Here is a 13166-nt window from a genome sequence, read left to right as displayed (position 1 = left end):
GTATATGTAAAACATCAAGGAAAAAAAATAACACAATCAACAAAAAAAGAGGCAACAAGGATCAACCAGAAAACCCTAAAACACTTGGTAATCAAATGCAGCTGAAACAAACAAACAAAAACGACCTTAAAACTATGCTTAAGATGCTGTTTGAGACATTTAAAGAGGAAACAAAAAGAACCCTGAAGGAAATGCAGACAAATACAATAAACAGGAGAATGAAATAAATAAAATGGTCAAAGACATGAAAATGGAAATAGAACCCATAAAGGAAAAACAAACTAGAAAAAAAAAAAAAAACCTGGAGATGGAAAACATAGAGAAGAAAACAGGAACCATGGACATAAGCATCAACAACAGAACCCAAGAGGTGGAAGAATCTCAGGTAAAGAAGATACAATTGAAGAAATTGATTCACAGGCCAAAGAAAATACAAAATCTAAAAAAATTCCTGACACCACAAAACATCCAACAAAATCGAAGACACTATGAAAAGATGAAACCTGGCAAAAATAGGAATGTACAAAAGAGATTTCAAGCTCCAAGGACCAGGAAATATTTTCAAGAAAATCACAGAAGTAAATTTCCCCAACCTAAATGAAAAAATGTCGTTAAACATAAAAGAAGCTTACAGAACACCACAAAGACTAGACCAGAAAAGTAATTCCTCCTGCCAGATAATAATACAAGCACAAAATCTACAGGACAAAGAAAAATATTAAAAGCAGCAAGGGAAGAAAGCCAAGTAATATATAAAGGCAGAACTGTCCAAATCACACCTGACTTCTCCACAGAGACTATGAAAGCCAAATGTGGGGGCAGATGTCATATAGACACTTAGAGAGCACAGGTGTCAGGACAGTTATACCCAGCAAAGCTTTCAACCACCATAGAGTGAGAAAACAAGATATTTTATTTAAAAATATAAACATATATGCACCAACACAGCCCTATAGTAGATACTAGAAGGAAATCTCCAACCCTACAAAGTCAACTGCATCTCCCCCAAAACACAGAATAACAGCAAAAACAAAAGTAGGCAAGCACACAAAATCACTATGACCACCAACACTACAGTGAAAGGAGCTAACAACCATTGGTCACTAATATCTATCAACATCAATGAACTCAACTATTTAAAAAAAAAGACACAAGCTGACAGAATTGTTGCATAAAAATGATCCAGTGCTCTGCTGCATATAAAAAGCACACCTCAGAAACAAAGATAGATATTACCTTAGGGCAGAGGCTGGAAAAATGGCTTCCAAACAAATGGACCCAAGAAGCAAGCTGGAGTAGCCATATAATGTCTAATAAATAGACTTTCAATCAAAATTAGTCTAAATAAATGGGGAAGGACAGTTCATTCTCATTAAAGGAAAAATCAACCAACATAACATCTCAATGCTGAATATCTAGCCTCAAATACAAGTGCATCCTCATTTGTAAAAGAAATATTGTTAAAGCTAAAAATCACATATTGATCACTACACATTATTAGCAGGCAATTTCAACACTGCACTCTCACCAAAGGATGGATCATAAAAATAGAAACTAAATAGAAAAATAATGAAACAAACAGAGGTCATGTATCAAATGGATGTCTAGAGAACCTTTCATGCAAACGACAAAGAATATATTTTCTTCTCAGCACCACATGGAAACTTCTCCAAAATAGACCATACTGTTGGTCACAAAATAAGCCTCAACAGACATACAAAGATTGAAATAACCTTTTACATCTTGTCAGATGGATTACAACTGGAACTCAACAACAATAGAAACAAGAGAAAGCCGAGAAACTGATGGAAACTTAACAACTCTCTACTTAATGACCTCTGGGTAAGGAAGGAAATAAAAAACAAAATTAAAGACTTCTGAGAATTCAAAGAAAATGAAGACACAACATATCCAAATTTATGAGATACAATGAAAGCAGTACTAAGAGAAAAGTTCATAGCACTAAGCATCTTCATAAAGAAATTGGAGAGATTCCATATAAACAACTTAACAGCACACTTGAAAGCTCTAGAACAAAAAGAAGTAAACACAACAAAGAAGAGTAGATGACAGAAAATCATCAAACTCAGGACTGAAATCAATAAAATAGAAACAAAGAGAACAATACAAATATTCAATGAAACTAAGAGCTAGTTCTTTGAGAAAATCGACAAGATAGACAAACCCTTAAGGAAACTAATTAAAAGGCAGATGGAGACCATCCAAAAAAGCAAACTCAGAAATGAAAGCAAAAACATAACAACAGAGACCAAGGCAGTACAAAATATCATTAAATCTTACTTCAAAAGTCTATATTCCACAAAATTTGAAAATCTAAAGATAATAGATGATTTTCTTGATAGATTTCACTTACAAAAGTTAAATCAAGATCAGGTAGACAGTTCAAATAGTCCTATAACCCGGAAATAAAAGCAGTTTTCAATAGCTTCCCAACCAAAAAAAGACCAGGGCCAGATAATTTTAGTTCAGAATTCTAGCAAAGGAGAATTCTCTAGAAGAATTCTCAAAGAACAGCTAATACCAAAACTACTTAAACTGTTCCATAAAATAAAACAGAAGGAGTATTGCCAAACTCATTCTGTGAAGCTAAAGTCATCCTGATACATTAACAACACAATGACTCAACAAAGGAAGAGAATTTCTTACCAATTTCACTCATGAACATTGATACAAAAATACTTAATAAAATGCTCACAAACCGAATCCAAGAACACATCAAATACATGATCCACCATGATCAAGTAGGCTTATCTCAGGGATGCAGGGATGGTTCAACATATGAAACTCCATCAATGTAATCCTCCATATAAACAAGATGAAAGAAAAAATCCCATCATCATTTCATTGGATGCTGAAAAAGCCTTTGACAAAATACAACACTCATCCATGATAAAAGTCTTGCACAGATCAGGAATAAAGGCCAATACCTGAACTTAATAAAGGCTATATATAGCAAAGCAGCATCAAGTTAAATGGAAAGAAACTCAAAGCAATTCCATTAAAACCCAGAACAAGACAAGGCTGAGCACTCTTTCCGTATCTCTTCAATGTAATAGTGTTCTAGCTAGTGCAATAAAACAACTGAAAGAGATCAAGTTGACAGAAATTGGAAAGGAAGTAGTAAAAGTATCACTACTCACAGATGATATGATGGTATACATAAATGATCCCAAAAATTCCACCAGAGAGCTCCTACACCTGATAAGTACCTTCAGCAAAGTGGCTGTATATAAGATTAATTTTAAAAAATCAGTAGCACTTCTGTATCCAAATGACAAACAGGCTAACAAAGACATTAGAAAACAACTCCTTATATAGCAACAAATAATATAAATTATTTAGGTGTAACTTTAACCATGTAAATCAAAGACCTATACAACAAGAACTTCAAGTTTCTGAAGGAAGAAATTTATGAAGATATCAGAAGATGTAAAGATGTCCCAACCTCATGGATCGGTAGGATTAACATAATAAATATGGCCATCTTATGAAAAGCAATCTGCAGATTCAGTGCAATCCCCATCAAAATACCAATACAATTCTTTAGAGACCTTGAAAGAGCAATTCCAAACTTCATATAGAAAATCAAAACTCCAGAATTGCTAAGACAATCCTACACAATAAAGGAACTTCTGGAGTTATCTCCATTCCTAACTTCAAGCTATAATACAGGGCAATAGTAATAAAAACTGGATAGTAGTGGCATAGAAATAGACTGGTTGATCAAGGGACTGGAATAAAAAACCCGGAAATAAACATACACACCTATAGACACTTGATCTTTGACAAAGGAGCTAAAACCATACAATGAAAAAAAAAAAAAAAAAAAAAGACAGCAGCATCAATAAATGGTGCTCATCTAACTGAATGTCTACATGTAGAAAAATGCAAATAGATTCATATTTATTACCCTGCATAAAATTCAAATCAAAATGAATCAAAAGCCTCAACATAACACCACATGCATTAAATATTTTAGAAGAGAAAGTGGGGAAGAGCTTTGACCTCATTGACACAGGATACAACCTCCTTAACAGAACAACAACAGCTCAGGCTCTCATATCAATAATTAGTAAATGGGACTTCTTAGAAGCAAAAAGCTTCTGTAAGGAAAATGAAACTGTCAATAGAATGAAACAACTGACAATGGATTGGGAAAAGATCTTCACCAATATCATATCTGAAAAAGGACAAATATCAAAAATATATAAAGAACTCCAGAAATTAAACACCAACAAACCACCCAATTAAAAAAGATGGAATACATACAGGGGGAGGAAATCCCCCTCAGGAACAGTCATAGGGGAAGGGAACAAGGGGAAAATGGGAGGGAGGGAAGAATGGGAGGATACAAGGAATGGGATAACCATTGAGATGTAACAAGAATAAATTAATAAAAAAATACAAAAAAAAAAAATAGGACACAAAACTAAACAGAAATCTCAACAGAAGAATCTGGAATGGCCAAGAAACACTTGAAAATGGGGGCGGGGGGAGGAATGGGAGGATACAAGGGATGGGATAAACATTGAGATGTAACAAGAATAAATTAAAAAAAAAAGAAATACTCAATGTCTTTACTCATCAGCAAACTGCAAATAATAACAACTCTTAGATTTTTATCTTACACCTGTCATAATGGCTAAGATTAAAAAAAAAAAGTCAAGTGACAGCATATACTGGTAAGGATGTGGAGAAAGGGGAACACTACTCAATTGCTGGTGAGAGTGCAAACTGGGATAACCACTTTGGAAATCAATCTAGTACTTTCTCAAAACATTGGGATAGCTCAAGACCCAGCTATACCACTCTTGGGTATATATAAAAAATCTGCTCTACCATAGAACAAGGACACTTGCTTAACTATGTTCAGAGCAGTGTTACTCATACTCTGGAAACAACCTTTATGTTCCTTAACCAAAAAATGAAAAGAGAAACTGTGACATATACACACATGGAATACTAGTCAACTATTTTTTTTAATTTTTTATTAATTTATTCTTGTTACATCTCAATGGTTGTCCCATCACTTGTATCCTCCCATTCTTCCCTCCCTCCCATTCTTCCCTCCCTCCCATTTTCCCATTATTCCCCTCCTCTATGACTGTTCCTGAGGGGGATTTCCTCTCCCTGTATATGCTCATAGGGTATCAAGTCTATTAAAAACAAAGAACTCATTAAATTTGCACTCATATTGAGTGAGGTAACCCAAACCCAGAAACACACATGTGGTACATACTCACTTAAAATTGGATTGTATCCGCGTAGAACAGGATAACCATACTACAATACATAAACACAAGGAAGATCAGTAACAAAAAGGACTCAAGTGGGGATGCTTACGCATCTCCTAGAAGGACTGGACCTAGTTTCCCTAAGAAGAAGTTCAACCTTCTTTCCTCTAGTATGAGAATCAGGGTATTTCTCTGACATGGCCTCTGTTGCCAACTTTTTGATCACTTCCTCCTAGTGGGACTGCCTTATCCTTGCAAAGGGGAAGAGAACATGCTCAGTCCTGACATAACTTGATTAGCTAGAGTGGAGTAGATTGGAAAGGATGCCCCCCCATTTTCTGAGGAATAGGGGAGGAGGAAGGGGAGTAGGAAGAGTGAGGGATTGGAAAGTGAGGAGGGATGGGGCTACGATGAGACTATAAATTAAGTAAATTAATTAGTTTTTTAATATTTCAATGAAAACACTCTGCTTCTTAAATGTATGATTAAATATATAGCCATAAACACTTCTGTGTTACATATTTGGTTCAAATTATACAGCAGCTATACATCTCTAAACAAAGAACTTTGAAAATATTTTAAATGATTTATATAATTTATTAGAAAAAATATGTTTTTAAGAGAAGATTCTTCATATCACCATATTGCTTCTTGGTTTGTTTTGTTTTTACAACAGCTTCTGTTTTACTTCATAGGTATCTCTGTTCTGTAACTACTAGCCTCTTTCCAGTGGACTGCATGGACACAAAAAGTAAAATTTCACGGCCTTCTGAATTTGGGGGAAATATTGCTAAGTGTAGAATAAGATAAGAGACTGAGAAAGTTATTTTTACCCTTTGAAAGTTGAATTCTCCAAAAGGTCTACGTGTACAATTTTTAGCTTCCACAGTGACACTTTTAGAAGATGGGAGAGCCAACAAGCGAGTGACGCGCCAGCCCAGCCTGAGTCAGGCAACTGCATGCGTTATGCACCAAGAGCAGAGGCAGCAGCCTTAAAAAAGAGGCCATGTCCCTTTAAGGTCTCCAACCAAAGGATGGATTGAGCTAGAAATGATCATAATGAGTGAGTTAACCCAGAAGCAGAAAGAATCAAATGGTATATACTCACTTATATCTGCATACTAGCCCAAGGGGCATGTCCCACGAAAGCCTTCACTTACCAGGAAACTGGGACAGAGGGGAAGGCATCCTATTGGGACTCTAAATGAGAGACGCATGGGAGAATAGCAAAATAAAAGGATCCAGAGGGTCCTAGAAACCTACAAGTAGAACATTATGATAGGCAGATTTGGGCCCAGGGGTCCCGCTCAAACTAAGGCACCAGCCAAGGACAATACAGGAGGTAAACTTTAAACCCCTTCCCAGATCTAGCCAATGGTCAGAATATTCTCCACAGTTGAGTGGAGAGTGTGATATGACTTTCTCACATACTCTGGTGCCTCACATTTGACCATGTCCCCTGGAGGGGGAGACCTGGTGGCACTCAGAGGAAGGACAGCAAGTAGCCAAGAAGAGACTTGATACCCTATGAGAATATATAGGGGGATGTAATCCCCCTCAGGAACAGTCATAGGGGAGGGGAATAATGGGAAAATGGGGGGGGGGGAATGGGAGGATACAAGGGATGGGATAAACATTGAGATGTAACAAGAATAAATTAATAAAAAAAAATAAAAAATAAAGAAACCAAAATTCCAAAGTTGTCATTAAAAAAAAAAAAAAAGAAGATGGGGTGAGGCTGAAGATGTGCAGCACTTTAGGATATTCTTATATTATATAAGATGTTACTATTTATTAATTATAAGCATGGCAAGATATAGATGCACTGCAGAGATAGTCCTCTAGACATATCTCTGGAGGGAAATTTTATTTATGGTAATCTTAGGGAAGGTCTGCTACTGTGTGTTGCACCATTGCTTTAGCAGAGGACCCTGAACTTTATAAGAAGAGAGAAATTAAGCTGAGCACTTACCTGCACTAACTCACTGCTCTCTGCTCTTCACTGTGGGCATAAGGTGACCAGCCCTTTCAAGTATCCATGACTGTGATTTCTCTTCCATTATGGACAGTGACCTGTAATTATAAGTCAAATAGACCCTTTCTCTTTGCAATTGCTTTTTTCTTCCCAGAACATTTTATCTGAACATCAGAGGAAAGCAATAACAACAGCACAAAACTAAGAAACGGGGCAGTTAGGGACCTAACCTTTGCTTTTCCAAGTTTTACATTCTAGCTGATGAAAATTCCCCTTGCTCTCTCTCTCTCTCTTAACCCAAAAAACCCCTTTCTAGCATCTCAAAATGTCTGCAAAACAATGATCAAGGGGGAAAAGTAACATTTTTACTTACTAAGTTACTTATCTTATATATGCTGTCATTTCAGAAACACAATTAAAGGACAAGTTCTGTAATGTTTCTTTGCATATCTTTTTTAAAAAAATTTAGTCACCGTTAGTGGTATACAAAAGGAAACATGGAACCGATGCAGAAGCTTGTGTTCACACAGTGGTTTGCCAACCTCACACACTCCCATGATATCGATGCAGAATCCATCTCTTCTCTCCCCAGACTTACATGAGGCAGGGGCATCTCTGCTTGCTTTCCGTAGTGTTCCATTCATGTGGGGAGAATCTTCTATTTCAGATCGTCCTTCACCTGACAATGGCTATAGACATGATTTGTCCTTGTTAAAAGCCCCTCCTGGTTTCCTCTTTCTTATGGAAAGTGCACACATCATGCCTGCCTTAGCAAATTCACTGTCTTAAAATCAATCCATGTAGCATATTATGATTCAGAACTCAAGTACTGCTCGGTGCTCCAAATAACTTCTGATATTTAGTCACTTGTATATAAATGAAAATGCCTGAGACAGAATTAAGTGGTTTTTGGTAAAAAAAAAAAAAAAAAAAAAAAAAAAAAAAAGAAAAAAAAAAAAAAGAAAAAGAAAAAGAAAAAGAAAATATTAGCAATCCTTTGTTCCATGGTAGCAAAACCAATTCAGCCGGTTTTCCTGGAGACATCTTTCTTCACTCCTGAGCTCGGTGGGAATAAAATATCAAAGTTTTCTAATCAATAGCATGCAGTTCATGGAATTGGAATATGTTGGCACCATGTCAAGCTAAGAAAATCAGTAAAATAAGCTACTGTTTCTGTGGAGGTTCCTGGGATAGAGTTATACTTTTTAAAGATGAAGAATTAGAATGATTTGTGTTTGTATTTATTTTAAAGGAACAATACTAATACATGTTCAGGTTGTTGTCTATTCATGATGACCACAACATAAGTCAGCCCATGAGATTTTAACCTGATGATTTCCTTTTTCAGTTCTAGTCACAGTCTGTGAGTAGTGTCATCACTGTTGTGGTAGGCCCAATAGCAGCATTAGCACAGGAAAAGGCAGAGGGCTCAAGACTTCCTGTGAGACACAATTCTGAGCATCCAACTCTACCTTCATTTAATAGGTATAATAAATCACCTATGAGCTACAGTGGGATTACGAAAACACACTGAATATTTTGGAGTGTGTGAAAAGTAGGTAATTTTCAACAAGTTTTGAAATTAAGACTTAAAACAACCGATGAGATACTGTGATTCCAGTAAAAAGACAATTGCTAGCTAGGAATCAAACCGTATTTAGTAAGATTAATGAGTCAAACTTTAATAGTCATAGTAATATTTTACAAGTTTAAAGCAAAACATAAAATACATTTGCATTTCTTTTACTGATCCATAATATCAGTATATTAATATCAGAAAACCTTGGAAGTTCCTTAACCTCTACTAATTAATTTCATATATAATTATATATATGATATCCATCTGCAACCATCATTTACTTCAATAAACCACCCATTTATCTGGAGTTGCCACTCTTTAGCCTTTAGGAAGCTCTGGACTTCTTAAGACACCTTTTCTGGTATCAGTAGCCTTTATCCAACTATAAATGACAGGAAACACAAAAAGAAGATGCCTCTTTGAAACCGGTGTGACACTGAGTGCATATTTGGAGCCACACCCCTCTCTCTGTAAACTCTGCTTTGATATCAATGTGAATTTTTTTTTATTTCAATTTTTTCCTTAGTCCATGGTTGATACAGAAATCATTTTCTACTAAAGCAAGTATGCAAATAAGATGACAAATCTATATAACTAATGAATAAAATTGACTTTCAATGAAAAAAAATAATACGGTTGTTATCTTCTTTAATGGAAATGACAAACAATATGAGATAATGGGAAAAGTTCATCTATCATGAAAACACACAGTTCTTTAATATCAGATATGACTCAGAAGAAATAAAATATAAATAACTAGGGTGAATCATAAGGATAGTTCTGTAGAGCGCTTGCCTAGCATTCACGATGTGCTGAGATCAATCAGAAAAGAGAGTAAAAGAGAAGGAACCATGTAAAATAAGGAAAAGGACAAGGGAGACAAGGAGGATGAGGGGGGATGAGGAGCAGGGTGAGAGGAGAGTAGTAAGAAAATGTGAAGCAAATCTCAGGTGACAGGGGGACTTGGGTCTAATGGGCTACAGACTTAAAGACTGAGAAGAGATAGAAGAGAAGTGGTTGGCAACAGGAATTGCCACAGAAGCCAAGGGGGTTATACATAATGGGACTTTATTTTGGGCTTGGCCGAACCTGATGCTCAGAAACAAAACTCAGAAAGTTAATGCCTTAGAGCTGCTAAGGGTGGCTTGTGACCACAGCATTTGTGTAACACAGTGCTTTCCATTGACAAGTGATTCTTTTCTGGTATTTGGAATTTTCATGAATGTGACACCTTGTCTATGTGACTTATTTAAACCCATAGTTTTCTCTACGCTTCTAGTGGAAAAGTAAATACTTGAATTACTTTTTCAGCAACCTTATTACTTTCTCTTTTTTTATTTTTTAAATTAATTTATTCTTGTTACATCTCAATGGTTATCCCATCCCTTGTATCCTCCCATTCTTCCCTCCCTCCCATTTTCCCCTTACTCCCCTCCCCTATGATTGTTCCTGAGGGGGACCTTTTCCCCCTGTATATGCTCATAGGGTATCAAGTCTCTTCTTGGTAGCCTGCTGTCCTTCCTCTGAGTGCCACCAGGTCTCCCCCTCCAGGGGGCATGGTCAAATATGAGGCATCAGACTACGTGTGAAAGTCATACCCCACTCTCCACTCAACTGTGGAGAATGTCCTGTCCATTGGCTAGATCTGGGTAGGGTTTTGAAGTTTACAGCCTGTATTGTCCTTGGCTGGTGCCATAGTTTTAGCGGGACTCCTGGACCCAAATCTGCCTATCATAATGTCTTTCTGTAAAAGTCAAATATAAACTTCCCAGAGAATCCAGCCCTTCTGTTCTCATTATACACCCAAAGAAAATTAAAAGATATGCTTTTCCTAAAAGTTGGAGAGAAGATTTTCATACCATCATTATGTATATTGTCTAGTTGTATAAAACAGTCAAAATGTCCACATTGTCTTATGGATGAACAAAGTATGATAAATACAATGAAGTGTTGCTTATCAATATGAGAATGAAAACACTATAGACTCTGCCTTGAATTAGCCCAAGAAATCATTACTCTAGGAAAACAAACACTATATATTTATGTATGTATGTATATATTCTTTTTTTATTGTATGTGCTCATGTCTTAAGCTTGTTTATGCATATGTATGTGAGTGTGCTTGTAGGTGAGTATATATGTGGACGGTAGAAATCAATACTGGTGTTCTTTATACCTCTCCATGTTAATTTTTGGACAAGGTTGCTCGCTCAACCTGAAGCTCACTGATGATACAGACTAGCTTATTGTTCTGAACAGGGCACCAGGCATCAATTCTACATGAAAGCATTGCAGTTTGACATTAGAGATAAACTAACAATTAACTGGTGGGATAAGTCTCAAGGGGCCCCAACCATAGATAACAAACTACAGACAATAATGGAATGTGGAAAGCAGGAGAAATAGTCTTTCATACGGGGGGCAAGATCTTTAATTGATTATTCAGTATCAAGGGGTATGATCTAAGATGATACGCATCCAAGTAACACTAAAGGGACTAAACAGATAGTAGTTATATATTTAGGTATAGGTATCTTAATGAGGTGACCACATATATTTGATTCTGTATCTCTCTCTATATATATCTTTTTATCTATCTATCTATCTATCTATCTATCTATCTATCTATCTATCACCTATCTATCATCCATCTGTCTATATTATTATACACATATCTCTTATATATCTATATTACATACAGATATATAGATATGGTATAGATATATATTCTTGTTAAAAAAACAAGACCACAATTTTAAGATAGAGCAGGTGAGGTGAGTGCATGGGAGGGAATGCTGGGAGCTAAGAGAAGAGAAAAAGGAGAAAATTACATGATTATCTTTTAATTAAAAGTTAAAATTAACTTAGTTATACACAATGTCACCCCTCTTAATTTATTTTTATAAGCCATTTATGACATATTTTAATCTTATAATTGTGCCTCATCTATTTCTATTTTGGGGCAATCCTTAACCCGAGGAGAAATTCCCATAGGTTAAATTCTTTCTTTCTTGTCTAAAAGAACTACACTTTTCCACCACCATCCCTTAGAACTTTAGAGTTGTGTCCTACCCAGGCTAGGTAACTGTGAAAATCTATTTTTCAAAGGCATCTATATAGGCAAAAATGTTTCAAGAATGTGCGCGCGCACACACACACACACACACACACACACACACACTCCATAAATCAGGAATACTAAGAGTCAAAATCATATGAAGTGAGCACATATTCTATTATTTTCTGAGCTTTTAGGAACAGATGAGTCTTTTCATGCATAGATGTTACATGATCTTCAGTGTTATTCCTTTGGATGGTACATGACAAACCAAATAGGATCGAGTGCTTACATTGAAAGAAATATAGAACCAATGTATCTTAAATTCAATTATTATTTAATTTTTAATAGTTATAAGTTGGACTATCATAGTAACTAACCGTAATATCATCTGAAATATAAAATATCAGTTTTTCAAAACTTTTTTTTCTACATTTTTCAGTTATGTACTAGTGGAGTGCTGGAAGAATATGGTGAACACAAGAAAACTAACAAATTAAACATTCTGAAAATAAACAAAATGTTCTGTTTCCCAAAAGTGTCCCCAACAAATAATGGCCAACTCAGTATGGCACCATAGATCATTAATCAAACCATAGGAGGACTGAGGCCCAGAAAGAATTTGCCAAAGTCTAGCTGAGGAGGCATCCAGAATTACATGGCTAGGCATAAGGAACCCATATTGTTACACAGCACTACACTGATGCCGATGACCTCTCCAGTGACATGGATGGTCCAGAGGGTCTCAACTTTAGGTATCAAGAACTATTAGCTCTTATTTCAGATGAAATACTTCATTATAAAGTTAAACGTGGTAGACAATATTTCTCATAAGGTAATAGTTTTTAAATTTTTTTCTATTAGGAAGAGAGCACAGGAAGTTATAAATCTAATAAATATTTAAAATGCTATGTGATGGCATACCATTTTTGACATGCTGAGGTTTTCAGGGGAAGACAATAAAGGCTCACCTCTGATAAACTTGGACATTCAGAGGTGGGTTTTTTTTCTACATGTAGTCAAGGCTGGTTTCTACATCCTTCTAGGCATCTGTGAATCTTTGATACATGGAAAAGTCTTTATGGAGGCCATGGAGACTTGATTATAAATGACTTCAGCCTATTGGCAGTGTCTTTTACAGAGATGTTTTAATTGACTTTGAAGCTGTCGTATTGAACAGCCATCTCTGTAACATTCATTTTGTATTAGAACCAGAAAGTGTGACGTTAAAAATATTTTCTCAGGATTTTCTGGCAGAACATAAGGGTGATTTTTGCTGTCACCTGCAATGGAGAGTAGT

Source organism: Acomys russatus, chromosome 22 (genome assembly GCF_903995435.1).
Source record: "Acomys russatus chromosome 22, mAcoRus1.1, whole genome shotgun sequence".
Taxonomy (NCBI): domain Eukaryota; kingdom Metazoa; phylum Chordata; class Mammalia; order Rodentia; family Muridae; genus Acomys; species Acomys russatus.
This window is presented reverse-complemented; position numbering follows the sequence as displayed.